The following is a 12,481-nucleotide window of genomic DNA, read 5'->3' as shown; positions in this document are numbered from 1 at the left end:
AACATTATATATATATATATATATATATATATATATGTATAAAAGCCTGCATTTCAGGCAGGCTGCTGCTTTTAATATTGAGGTTTGTGAACAATTTCATAGCACAGGAGCTGATGTGAGGAGGTAACGACAAGGCTCAGCTTAGCTGCCCGCAGCCAGACAGCGTTCCTTGGGCAAGCTTCCCTGGAAGGATGCAGCCAATGCGGCACTGCAGGACACAGGCCTTGCGATCCAGAGAGCAAATCCAGAGTCGGACTGTCCCCTATTCCTCTGTTCCACAGCCTTGCAAAATGATGAAGCGCGCAGCACCAACACCATAACCATCACACAAAACAGTGGTTCAAAACTTCATTGCTATTTATGACTACTTGGAAATATTGAAAAATACAGTTGCAATGGCCCTATCATTATTGCAGAGGTATAGAAAGCGTTTCCAGCCTCAACTAACCCTTAGCCTTTGAATCAACTTTTTATTTATCTTAGAATTTAAAAGCATGCTCCAAATATTTTAGTCTAAATGCTTCCTTTGGAAGAGAAACTGACTGCAATTTCTGAGGACACATCTTTCTGTTACTAAATATACTATACTAAATATACTATATTGGAGGTACAGGAAAACCTCCAATCTTCTTGTAGCTCCTACTTTGGTGGACGAAAAAGGGAAAACTGCTGCCTACAATGAAGTTATAAGGACCCATACTTGGAATAAAACAAAAATGAAGCTCTTTAGAATGAATTAAATATTCTGTATTTTGTGGTCAGCTCCTTAAGAGTCAGGAGTTGACAACATAATGTTGGTAAATGGTAGCATACCTTATAAAACTTAAATTCCTGCTTCAGCCAAAAATCTCGTTTGCTTAACAAATACTTTAGCAAACACGTGTCTTTGTATTCAAAATACATTTGAACTAAAAAAGCAAATTGTTTTCTTTTTAAAGTCAACTGTTTTTTAACAATTAGCACTGAACTATTTATTTAAGAACCCACTGTCTGAAATACATATATCTGGCTACCATTCCACCTGGCCGAGTCATCAATCAAAAACCAGCCGTCTACCTGAAAGTGTATCCAAATTATTGGCATTTTAGTACAGTTCTTTCTCGTTATCCAATTACACTTTATTCAGGGAATATCTTTCCTGACAATTGTGTATCATAGTCTTGTGAAAATTTCACTGCTGTGACACACTTTCACTCTCTCAATTTTTTCACTACAATTGGTAGCAAATACTGTAAAAACATTTTTAAAAATATCTTCCCTTTAAGCAATTTGGTAGCATATATCTTCCTAAAAAAAAGTCACTCAGTTCCCAGTTAACTAGAATTAATAAACTACTAAGTTGAGCTTGTATTTCAAGACAAGTTACACCCGAGCATCAGCATGTCCTCACCAGTCAAAAATTTGCTAGATTCGTTAAGATTTATGGCATATTGCCTGGGGTCTCCTGCAAGGTAAGTAAGTTTTTTTATATGAACTTATTCTCTAGATTGAGAGGGCACCTGCACACTGGGAAAAAAGAGATAGTTCACAGTAAAAAAAAAATATTTGGAATAAAAAAGAGAAAATCATTTCTAACACCAGTGCACCTTTTGATATATTCCTCATATTTTCTCTCCATTACTTGTCTTTGTAGATCACAGGAAAATTTTAGTGCTGCAGTAGTTTTGTACAGCACTCACCACAGTGATGCCCTGATGTTGCTAGAGCACTAGAGAGAAACAGAGGAATGAGAAGAGGACGTGCAGCTCTCCCCTCACACAAACCTCCCGTGTGGTCAGCACAGGGCTGGCAACAGAGAAGCCGTTTTTAATACAGACAGTCCCAGACGTATCCACGCAAAGGCAGCTGAAAGAGAAATGACCAAAGATCCATTTCAGAAGATACAGTAAGTTAACCAAACAGTTCGCCACCCCAAAGAAATCATGCTCATTTCTCCCTCTTTTTCTCTCCTCTCAGCAGCTTCTGCATTCGCATTCCTGCCTCTTTCCTATGGAAGCTGCAGTGAGCTCCAGACTCCTGCAAGAGCAATTCAACTCACTGAAACAACAGCAAATTGACTGAGAATAAACAAGCAAACAAAGGAAATGAAACCTCCCCATTCTGCCGGCAGGAAGCCTCCAGGGCTGTGAAGCTGGGTCTGCAGTTTCACATTTGGTGTTTGTGCTGCTTAAGCTGTTTCCACCTGGTCCCCAATTGCCCCAGCCCATCACTCCCATCCTGTGTTGCGCCAGGACAGTTGTTAGTGAGGCTGCACGCTGAAGTAGATTAAAGGACTGATCTGGAAAGGAAAAAAGACTCCCCTACTATAACATTTTATTTCACATAGATGGGTTCTTTCACCCGGTTCACCTTGTAGCTGCACAAACAGCTGAGCCAGCTTATTGAGGGGGCAACACAGGGGTGAGAAAGAGCAGGATTTGTTTGGGTTGGATTGCAGCGGAGGAAATGAAGGCAGAGATACAGCCTTAAAGAGATTAGGCAGTGCTCTGTAACCGTTTGGCAGAACAGAGCAAGAGTTACAGAGATAAGTGTGGAAACAACAGCTGAAGCCTGGGAGAAATGTGCAATGGAATATAATTCACAATGACATCACAGATATTTCTTCCCCCTTAACATGTCACTGGAAAAGTTATGCCATATGAGCAAGTTTTTAAATCTGAATGTTTAGTCTTCAGCTAGGTGCTCTTGTATCTGTGATCACTGTGAGCAGAAGTCAGTGTTGCAATGTTGTAGAAGAAATTCCTGTGTGGTTTGTTCAATATATTAGACTTCTGTTGGAAGTTGCTGCAAATCCTGAACAAAGTCTAAGGCAGTGGGATTTGGCTGCATTGCCAGCGTTGATCATGTTAACTTACCGTTTGCCTTCCCAAAGAAAAACAACACAGATATGAGACACTGATGTAACAAATCCCTGCTTTATTACGCTTCAGCCCTGAGCTTTTATCCCACCCAGAGCTGGCTGCCATTTATCTTAAAATTGTCTACAGTGCATAACTCACGCTAAGTGATTTTGCCCTCTTCCCTAACCTCAGTACTTAGCTTGTGCATGGCTTAAAGTCCAGAAGGAGAGCTGGGCCAAGTTTTAACCCATGCCTGTCCGCAAAACCCACCTACCATACTTGAAAGTCTTTGTAAAGCATATCTCACATATAACAATTTCACAGTCACTTTCAGACATATTTCAATGTTGGTATTTGCTTTTTGTTACAGATGATGCAGAAAAAATGACCTTAGCTTTTAAGGTCTTTTTTCTTTTAAAGATGAAGAACAACAGTTAAATAATGATTTTATAAAATTGAAAGCACATTTTAAGCTTGTGTTTGTTGGAGTTTCACAGATTCCTGGAATAATATATAATCTGTAATTCCTTCTTCCAGTTTCTGATTGGATTACAATGTCCTACATCAAGATTCTCCCCCTATCTCCAAATATGGATCTATTCCATATAAATGGAATCTTTACATGAAAAACATGCATTTATTGAGGAGATTTATGCTTCAGTCTCCAAGCTCTTTGGCTAACATACTTAAGAAACCAACTACGATTCTTTCACAGAGTGATTAAAAGTATGTTCCTTAACTTATTACAGAAGATGGGTGTCTCAGCATCTTGCATAATATAGGTTTGTGAAAAGACAAAGACGGTTGTGTGAAATTATAGGGGAAATTAACACACAATTTAAGATGAACCTACAGAATTTTATTTTATGGGTAGAAGTGTCATACGGTCTTCTACATATCACTGAAGTGTATCAAACAAACAAAAAAAACTTCTGATGTGAAACAGTTTCAGAATGAATCACAGTCCAAACAAAAACACTCTTGGAATATGATGATTAAGTGGGGCATGTGGAAGTCATTAAATACTGACATCAAATGTAGGATAGTTTTGAATAGTTTTTAGGGTAGGATTAGGAACTTCCTTGGACTTTTTCTTATTCTCACTGTTCTGGCAAAATGCTTTTTCAAAATGTAATGAGACATCCAAAAAGGCTTTTAAAATACTGTTAATTTTATCTAATACTTTAATAGAAACTAGTGTGGCTACTTTAAAAAATAGAAAATAAGTAGGATAACTTTAAAAACCGCAATGTTTTTATCAGACAAGAATCAGACTTGCAATACATATTGCATTCAACAAACTATGTCATATGGAAAATCACAAGCTTGTTAGTAGATCCAAGCAGAACTTTAGCATTTTGCTATAACAGATGGCACACTACCTTGTGAAAACATTTCCTTGATGTAACTTTACCTAGAGAAACTAGATTCATTTTCCCTAAGTCATGGTGTGAAATGTAAAGATATCTGTGGATAATGATAATAAAAGAACTCATAATCCTTTATGGGCATACCTGTACTTCTTCGATACCATAGCAGACAGGGACTTAGAAACACTGAAACTAGTCTTAAATGATTTAGAATTATAATTTCACAATGAGGTAATTCCCTTAACATACCTGCAGGAAAAAGTAGTGCATTGTTGGATGACTTTTCCTAAGCAGAATAGTAAAAGGGAACATTTTTCCATTTTGTTAACAGCAACACACACAAAGCTCTTAGCCAAGTAAGAGGGGGAGGCATTATTCATTTCAACTATCTTCAAGAGTGGAAAAGAAACTTGCTAGGCCTTTCTGGCCAGCCACAGTAATTTTCCTAGCCTAGGGAAGGCCCCTATTCAGGACCTCTCCTAAATCCCCACTGAAGTTGCTCCCAGCTCCCTTCCACCCAGCAGTTGTTGTCACTATGCTGAACAGCCTTAGAAAGACAGAACCTCATGTAGCACAAATGGTTTTCAATTTTTAGTCTCCAGCATTACTAGCACTTGCCAATCTTCTTTCCCAACCCCAACCATATCCTCCCTCACAGGGGTTTGCAGCCTAACCCCGGGAAACTGCTTTGCTGGTCGTTATTAGTCATCAGCGCTCACTGCTGTTAGTGGCCATAATGCTGCTGATCTAAGGGGCACTTAGGGCACTAAGATTCCCCTTCTAGTCCTTTCCCAGCAGATGCAGCCAGCTCCTCCTCAGCCACGCTCAGCAGAAGAGCCAAAGCTGAAAAACGCTGGCATTTACCTTCTCCTCCAAACCCTCCAGGGATTAAAATACTCTAAAATCCATCTGAATACAAAGGCATCTCTCTTAGCTCCTATGGGAACCCTCTTTGGCAAATTTGCTAGCAATTACACCAGCAACTATGTGCATCCTTTTTTTAGCATGTGGAAGGAATTAATTAATTATCCACCCCTGAGCCAACCCTCTAACCCTGCAGAAATGTCCTTGCTCCTAGATAGAAAAGGTTAACTCCTTCCTTGCTGAGGCTGCATCTAGAAACACGCTGAATTTAGGACACCTTAAAGGCCAGGAACAGAAGAAAATTTGGACTTGAGGGTGGACATTTTTGAACTGAGGGAGTTCAAAGTTAACTGATGATTACACAGAATGCTACGGATCTGTGTACCATTTGTAATTTGTAAATTAAGAGTAAGGGGAAAAGAATTTTCTCTCTAGTTTCAGGGGAAAAGGTGCTTTATAGAACTCAGTGGTGTTTGAGAAAGAAGTCCAATCTTTATTTCTGGTAAGCAAACATCTGACATCAGTTGATGCTCAGAGGCTTTCCATTACCCCTGGTCATCTCATTCCCAGAGCACTGGAGACACTTGTCAGACAAGCAGCGTCTGAAGAAGGCAGACAGGCTCTCCTGGAGCCAAACATTGGGCTCATTACAGGGACAGGCAATGACAAGAAAGCCAGTACCCCCAAGCACATGGGCAGGTGCAGATGTGTGGAGAAGCCCTTTGAAAACTATTTGCTACTAGTTTCATTCCATGCAACCTGAACCAGCAGGACTCAAAGGGTTAGTTACAAATGTAAATCTAGCTCCAGAGACATCTAAATCCTTAAAAAGACAAAGACGCCAGTCATTAAAAAGGACATCAAAAGCTAAAAAGAATTTTAGTTGAAGGGAGTCTGACAGTATTCTGGGAATTAACAGAGTCTGAGAATTAACAGAGAGAATAGATAAAAGGGTTACAATGAGTTCTGCATGAAAATTCAAGGATTAAAGGTCTTTGAGTTAACCTGTTTTCACCATAATGATGACAGGAATGCGGGCATCAGCATTTGCTTACATTTCACTATGTGACTTTAAGTAGAAGGAGGATGAAAAGCTTGACTGATCTTCAGGGCCACTGAATGTAAAATGTACTTCTTGACTTTCCCAGAAATATCTGGAATGCATGAGAATATTTTTGATTCCATGTGATACTGAACAGTTTTTGCAGCAGCTGCATGTGCTATTATGGGAATTTCATTGCAACAAAACTCAGTTTTAGCACATTCAGTCTTGTTTAGTTTCATCATATAATGAGAAGGACGGCCAACATAAGTTATCTGAGGAGGCTATTTAAGCTAAAATGTACTAAAATCTAAAATCCAACTGGAAAATTCCAACATTTTCCTTTTTTACTTTTTTTTTTTTCCTTCTCTTTAAATAGTATGTTAAGAACATCCTGTGCTATATCTTACATTCAAGGAAGAAAAGAACATGCTGGGCAATATGCTATTCTATCTAGATATCATCTAGGGGGTTCTTAACAACACGACATTTAAGAACCCCCTGTATTTATTCTAATAGCAGTAGATAAATTTTTTAACACTGAATATTGCACAGGCTAACATAATAAATTATCAGTTGAATTATCAGTTGTTTGGAGTTTGGAGTTTTGCTTTCCAAGTCAGTCATTTCCAAGAGCTAAGTGAGGGAAGAGTACTTCTTCCACCCACACAGTCAAAAGGAAACTAATTTTTAAACTAAAAAGTTGTACCGCTTCCATTTCTTGGAGTTTGGGGAGGGAATTTTGCATTAAATGGAAAGGGATGCCACAGCATCACTGATGAGCTAGATGATAGACCGAGAGGTCTTTAGAATTTCAGTTTGACCCACAAGATGGGTCCAGCAGTTAAATTCTCAACAGACTGGGCATATTTTCCTGTAATTGATATACATGGACCACCATGAAACTAGACACAAACTGGGGAGGAAGTTAACATCCCTGGTGTCTAAAAGTGCAGACTTTTACCCAGCTACAAGAACTGGGCTTGCAGAGCAAACAATGAACGGAAGAGAGGGTGATAAAGCAGCCAGGAAACAGGAAAAAAAAGTGGGGCAGAAAGCTGCAAGAAAGCTCCAGCAGAGAGTTGCACGAATACCAAGAGGAGCAACAGCGAGCAGGGAACGCCTGGATCGGAAAGGAGCTGGCAGGAAACATCAGATGGACAGTGTGAACAAGGCCACTGGTGAAAGGCTCTGTGAGGCCCAGCCAGGGAGGGCAGGGGGAATGAGATCCTCTGTGTGAAGTCCCTGGAGAGATAAGACTGGCTCAGCAAAGACACTGACTAGGACTAACGTAGATATGGGACAGAGGAGCTGGTTATCCAGTGCTGAGAGTTGGAGGAGGCACTCCAAAAATGGAAATGCTCACAGAACTAAGAACTAGAATGAGCTGGGATTACAGATTTAAGACCTGCAGACTAATATTTGAGACAAAAATACAAAAAAGAAAACCCCAAAAAACACAGAGGTGCAGATTTCCCTATGCTGGTAGTGCAAATAGAGGGCCATGAAGAGAGACACCACTGGGGATAGAAACAGGTCCATACGGGGATGGAAAGGTTCAGTCATCCCAAGGGACCATGTAGGATCATATGATCTCTTCAAGTTAGATATTTCAAACCCTGGAAAATAATGCACTGATCTATATTACAAGAATGTCAGGTTTTCCATGTCAACCATTCAATATTCATGAAGTTCTAAAATTAAAACTAGCAATGAAGCTTGCATTCAACCTCACTGTGTATCTGTTACAGTATGATACAGCCTTCAAATTTACAGTAACACTCTTCATTTTACTTGGGGGATCCTCAGTCTTTTAACTGCTCAGCACTTCATTTCATCTTCCACCCTCATGGTGTGCACACACATTCAGCTACAGTTCCTGATGGGGTGAGATGGTCAACATCACCATGGTATTTCAGTGGTGTTCTCACTGTAGTAAGTACTGTAATAAATAATTATCTTCCCTGAGAAATTATTATCCTCATTTGACAACTAGAGAAATCAGGCACAGAAAACTATAATAAACCCATTGGAAATAGACACTAGAAAAAGGGTGATAGTTACTGAGCACAGCTACCTTCATATTCTCTATATACTTGATCCCCACATTCTGGGCTCGCAATGGTGACATATGTCACACAAGCACATCAAAGGCCGAGCGCTACACAATAATTCATCAGCTTAAAGCAGGGGGTCTCTTCTCAAAGAAGCTTACAGCAGTTAGTTTGTTCACAGAAATGAAGATGTCTGACCTGCTGTGTACAGCTCTACCGATGGGAATTGCTGTTTGAAGTTTAACACGACAAGCCACTGCGATGCTATTTCTCTCACAGCAATATCCTCATTTTGAGGATGCAGACTCTGCAGTCACACCCCACAGTGGCACACGCTGCAGCTACCCCCTCCCAAAGCAGAAAAACTGCAAGGGTGAAATTCCTTTCGAGCTAACCAGCTGCCTTGCAGGACAAGGCTTAGGCAGGCACTTACACTGGCCCTGTGAAACAAGTAGTTAACCAGTTTTCTACATTAAAAACAAGAGGGTCCAGTCAGCACTGATCTCTGTTTCACGTATACATATAGGCTTGTAAATAGGAAACTAATAAAAGGGCACTATTTCCTCTCATGATTTCCATCTGTCATATTTCACAATGACAGAGGAACTTCACCTTAAACAAATCACAGTTCCTAGCATAATTTAGTCATTTCTGTATCAATAGACATTTTTCCAGCATGAGATGAATATTGAGGTTTACTTTCATGTCTTGAAAGCTTCATTTAAAACAGCTCCAAATTTGGAACTGTCTGAAACTCTTCAACAGCTAGGAAGCGTGGGAAGAATCTGCACTAATTAATATAATGCTCTAGGGAACGGGATTGAAATCCACAAAGTTACACATCAGCTGAGGAGGCAAATACATTTTTCTCAAGAACCCTAAATGGAACAAAGGTTGGTTTGTTTTTTGTTTTGTTTTCTCCAGAAAGAAAGAAAACAAAAACCTACTGAGAATCAGGGTTGTCTTAAGCCAGGTCAGCCTTGCTGCTGACCTCACTGTTAGCAGTGAGGTCAGCAGTAGCAATGGCACTGTGAATGAAACAGTGAAAAAAAACTTGCTGGATACATGATTTGGGGGTTTTCCCTTGAGGTTCAGTGACCATTCAGGAATCTGTCTTAAGCACATGGTTCAGTTGTTTATCATCACTAAAAGACATTGCATTTCAGGGATGTTTACATTTTGCTTTCCTTCTGTTATTCGTTCATTTCACTGCCTTTCTGAAAATTCGCTAGGTACACAACTGAGGAAAACACCAGCCAGGTCTCAGACACACCAAAACACCAGTGAGCACCAAAGTCTGCATTTACCTCCCAATGCCACTGTCAGAACTGAATAACAATCATCCAGTAACTCGGATTAACATTCTAGGTTGACACTCTAGCAGGGAATAAAAATCCCTTCTCCGAGGATCATAAAATGGTTTCTTAGTTCCTGCGGTTTCTTTACTGCAGGACACAACTCTCATACTGTAATATAAAGCAAAGCAAATTTTTACTAAGCTACACAGCAGCATTGCCAGAACGCTAGGACACACCCCAGGAGTCCTGACCCCACACTTACAGCTCCTTAAAGTTTTACTATATGAATAGAAACTATTCACTATATGAAGAGAAATTATGCCTTTTGTTTTCCCCTGGGTGAAGGGAAACAAGAGTGGTCAGTACATCTTCTGCACAGCTGGATTTAACCTTCACAGCGGTATTACTTCCCCAGTGTATAATCTTCATTTGTTCATTCACTGTTACCTGACTTTTTACATTGACTTACCTACTTAATTTATACTATAAATACTTCACAGTAAATACAGATTTTGGCATCCTACACTGCACATTGTTGCCATGCTGTAATCAGACAAGTGCCGTGACAGCTCCCCAAAGCTGGGGACCCTTGCAGACTGCTCCTTCACAAGAGGCACTGGGTTTGCTCAGGGTGCTCAGAGTAGATATATTTCACAACATCACCGTTACACTCGACTGATACTTTCTCAAGTTTGTTGCACTAGAGTCTTATTAAAACACTGATTCCAGTTGAGTCACATTGTATACCCCTGTATACTGTTTGATATCCTATCTTTAAAAATGCTGACATTTTCCTCTTCATTTTGGAAGTCGCCTTTCACACACTGGGGATTTAGATTTTGCAGCCTTTACTCTCCTCAGAGACTTGGCAAGGTCTTTCTGCAAAGCTGAGTAAAAATGAATTATGCTATTCCTCTTGGCATTAATGAGAATGTTGTTTCTGCGATGTAGAATCTACCTATTATAGACTTATATAAAAAGAAAATTACATAAAAATAAGAATACAATACACATTAAGCTCAGTTACTTTTCTGATACTGTTAATATGTCCAAAGTCTTCAGTACACATTTATTAAAACGGAGTCAACCCCACCAGAAACCATAGATGTTGCTTGTGAAAAACAACTTGAGTGTTTACTCCTCCTGACTTCTCATCTTCTGAGCTGCAATAGGAAAAGGTGCCTTATGATAAGCAACACGTCAAACTAATTATCCACAAAGATTTTAAACTACATATTTGCTCTCTGGAATAATATAATCCAGATGTAGGAAAGGCATGGTTTTGATCAATCATTCTATACATCCCATGATACTGAATCACATGTGTAGGTGTGTGCACCACAGTAACTATCTATATTGTACATGATTAATCAACTTGGCTTGCACAGGCGTTTTTGTGTGTGCTTCTTCTGTATGATTTTAGTACCACCTCTAAGCATGCTGTAGTTCTAAAAATGAATAGAAAGCCTTTGCATATTCAAAGGTAACAACTAAATATTCCTAATCCCCATAAATTACTTGTTCTTGTTCTGTGGCTGCAAGGATTTTCATGAAAGACTGAGCATGACTCTCAACTGCATAACTGCATCAAAAAAAAAAAAAAAGATTAAAAGCTGCCTCTATACCATTATAGAAGAGCTTGGGAAACACAGGACTTTCACTCCAGCACACGGATGGCCATTTAAACGGACTCATCATCAAAGACTGTACTGGAAGCTTGAGTGCAGCCCACCCCAGAACATAACACCACCACCCTACAGACCTCCAAAGTCTTTTTCCTTCCCTAAAAAAAATTGAAGCATTCCAGCACAGCCTGTCTCTATTAGCTGTGTACTGAAAGTGAAACTGTGTATAAAGAGCATTCACTTAATAATATTACATGTAATAGTGCAGGATACAAAAAGTAAATGATTAAAACCTCTTGCTTTTCTTACCTGATGAGACCCGAGTTCAGATTTGGTTTTGTTTTCACTGATTACAGCAGTTAACACATTTGCCTCTACACTGTAGTCCTTTGGTATAGTTATCCTCCTTACCAAACCAAATCTGGAGAGCTCAATGAAACAATTCAATGCATCACTGATTCATGTGGATTTCCAGCCAAGTGAGTCTACTGGAAAACTGTCCATTTAATGACCACAGACAAGCCAAGATGCTCCCCACCCAAGAACAGTACTACCCAATCAACTGTCAGTCCTCTCAAGTGATACTGCCAGGATCTTTCTGTCATAGAGGAAACACTTATCCATGAGTTCCTCCCTTACCTCTGAAATCGTTCTCTTAGATGAAGAGAGAGATAGCTAACCAACTTTCCTCATTGGCATTGCTGCAGGGGAGAGCAAGCAGACTGTTAATGTCTCTGGCTTTCCTTCAGAGGAAAGCATCACACCCTGTTTTCCCCACTAGAAAGGCAAAACAGCAGAGCAGAGGTTAGCAGTGTTAACTACCACATTACAGACTACACAAAAAAAAGGGCTAGTTTAAGACTAGCAATAAAACAGTAAACTCCAGAATAAGAAGCCAGAACTGATGATCAGGAACCAGTTTTACTCAACTATGTGGAGGTGCTCCCTTCCCTTTCTTTATTCCAAGAGACCATGATTTTCCTAGTTTAGGGTGACCGAAAGATGAAGGAAGTGCATCTCACTTCCAGAGATAAGAGGAGCAGAAGGTCAATTAAAAGGAGGACCTTTACAAATAATATAATTTGTTAAAAGATAACTTTTAGCAGGAATATACTGCCTTTCTTTGAATGAAGAAATATGGCAATAATGGAGGGAATACAGGGCAAAGCTCAACACGGTTTGGGGAGAAGACTAAAACAACAAAACCAAATTCACACCATAGAATCTAATTCTGAATTACATAAAGGACTAGATTAGTCTCTAGTAGTGAACTAATTAAGCAACATGCAAAACCACAAACTGCTTAGTCTTCCTCAGAAAGCTCTGAGGATGGGGGTAAGATAGCAGTAAGCAAGACTACTCAGAAGTTTGGGTTTGGGGGCTTTTTT

This window comes from Tinamus guttatus, unplaced genomic scaffold, assembly GCF_059628265.1.
Source record: "Tinamus guttatus ecotype Peru unplaced genomic scaffold, ASM5962826v1 Tinamus_guttatus_pri_ptg000260l, whole genome shotgun sequence".
In the NCBI taxonomy this organism is placed as follows: domain Eukaryota; kingdom Metazoa; phylum Chordata; class Aves; order Tinamiformes; family Tinamidae; genus Tinamus; species Tinamus guttatus.
This window is presented reverse-complemented; position numbering follows the sequence as displayed.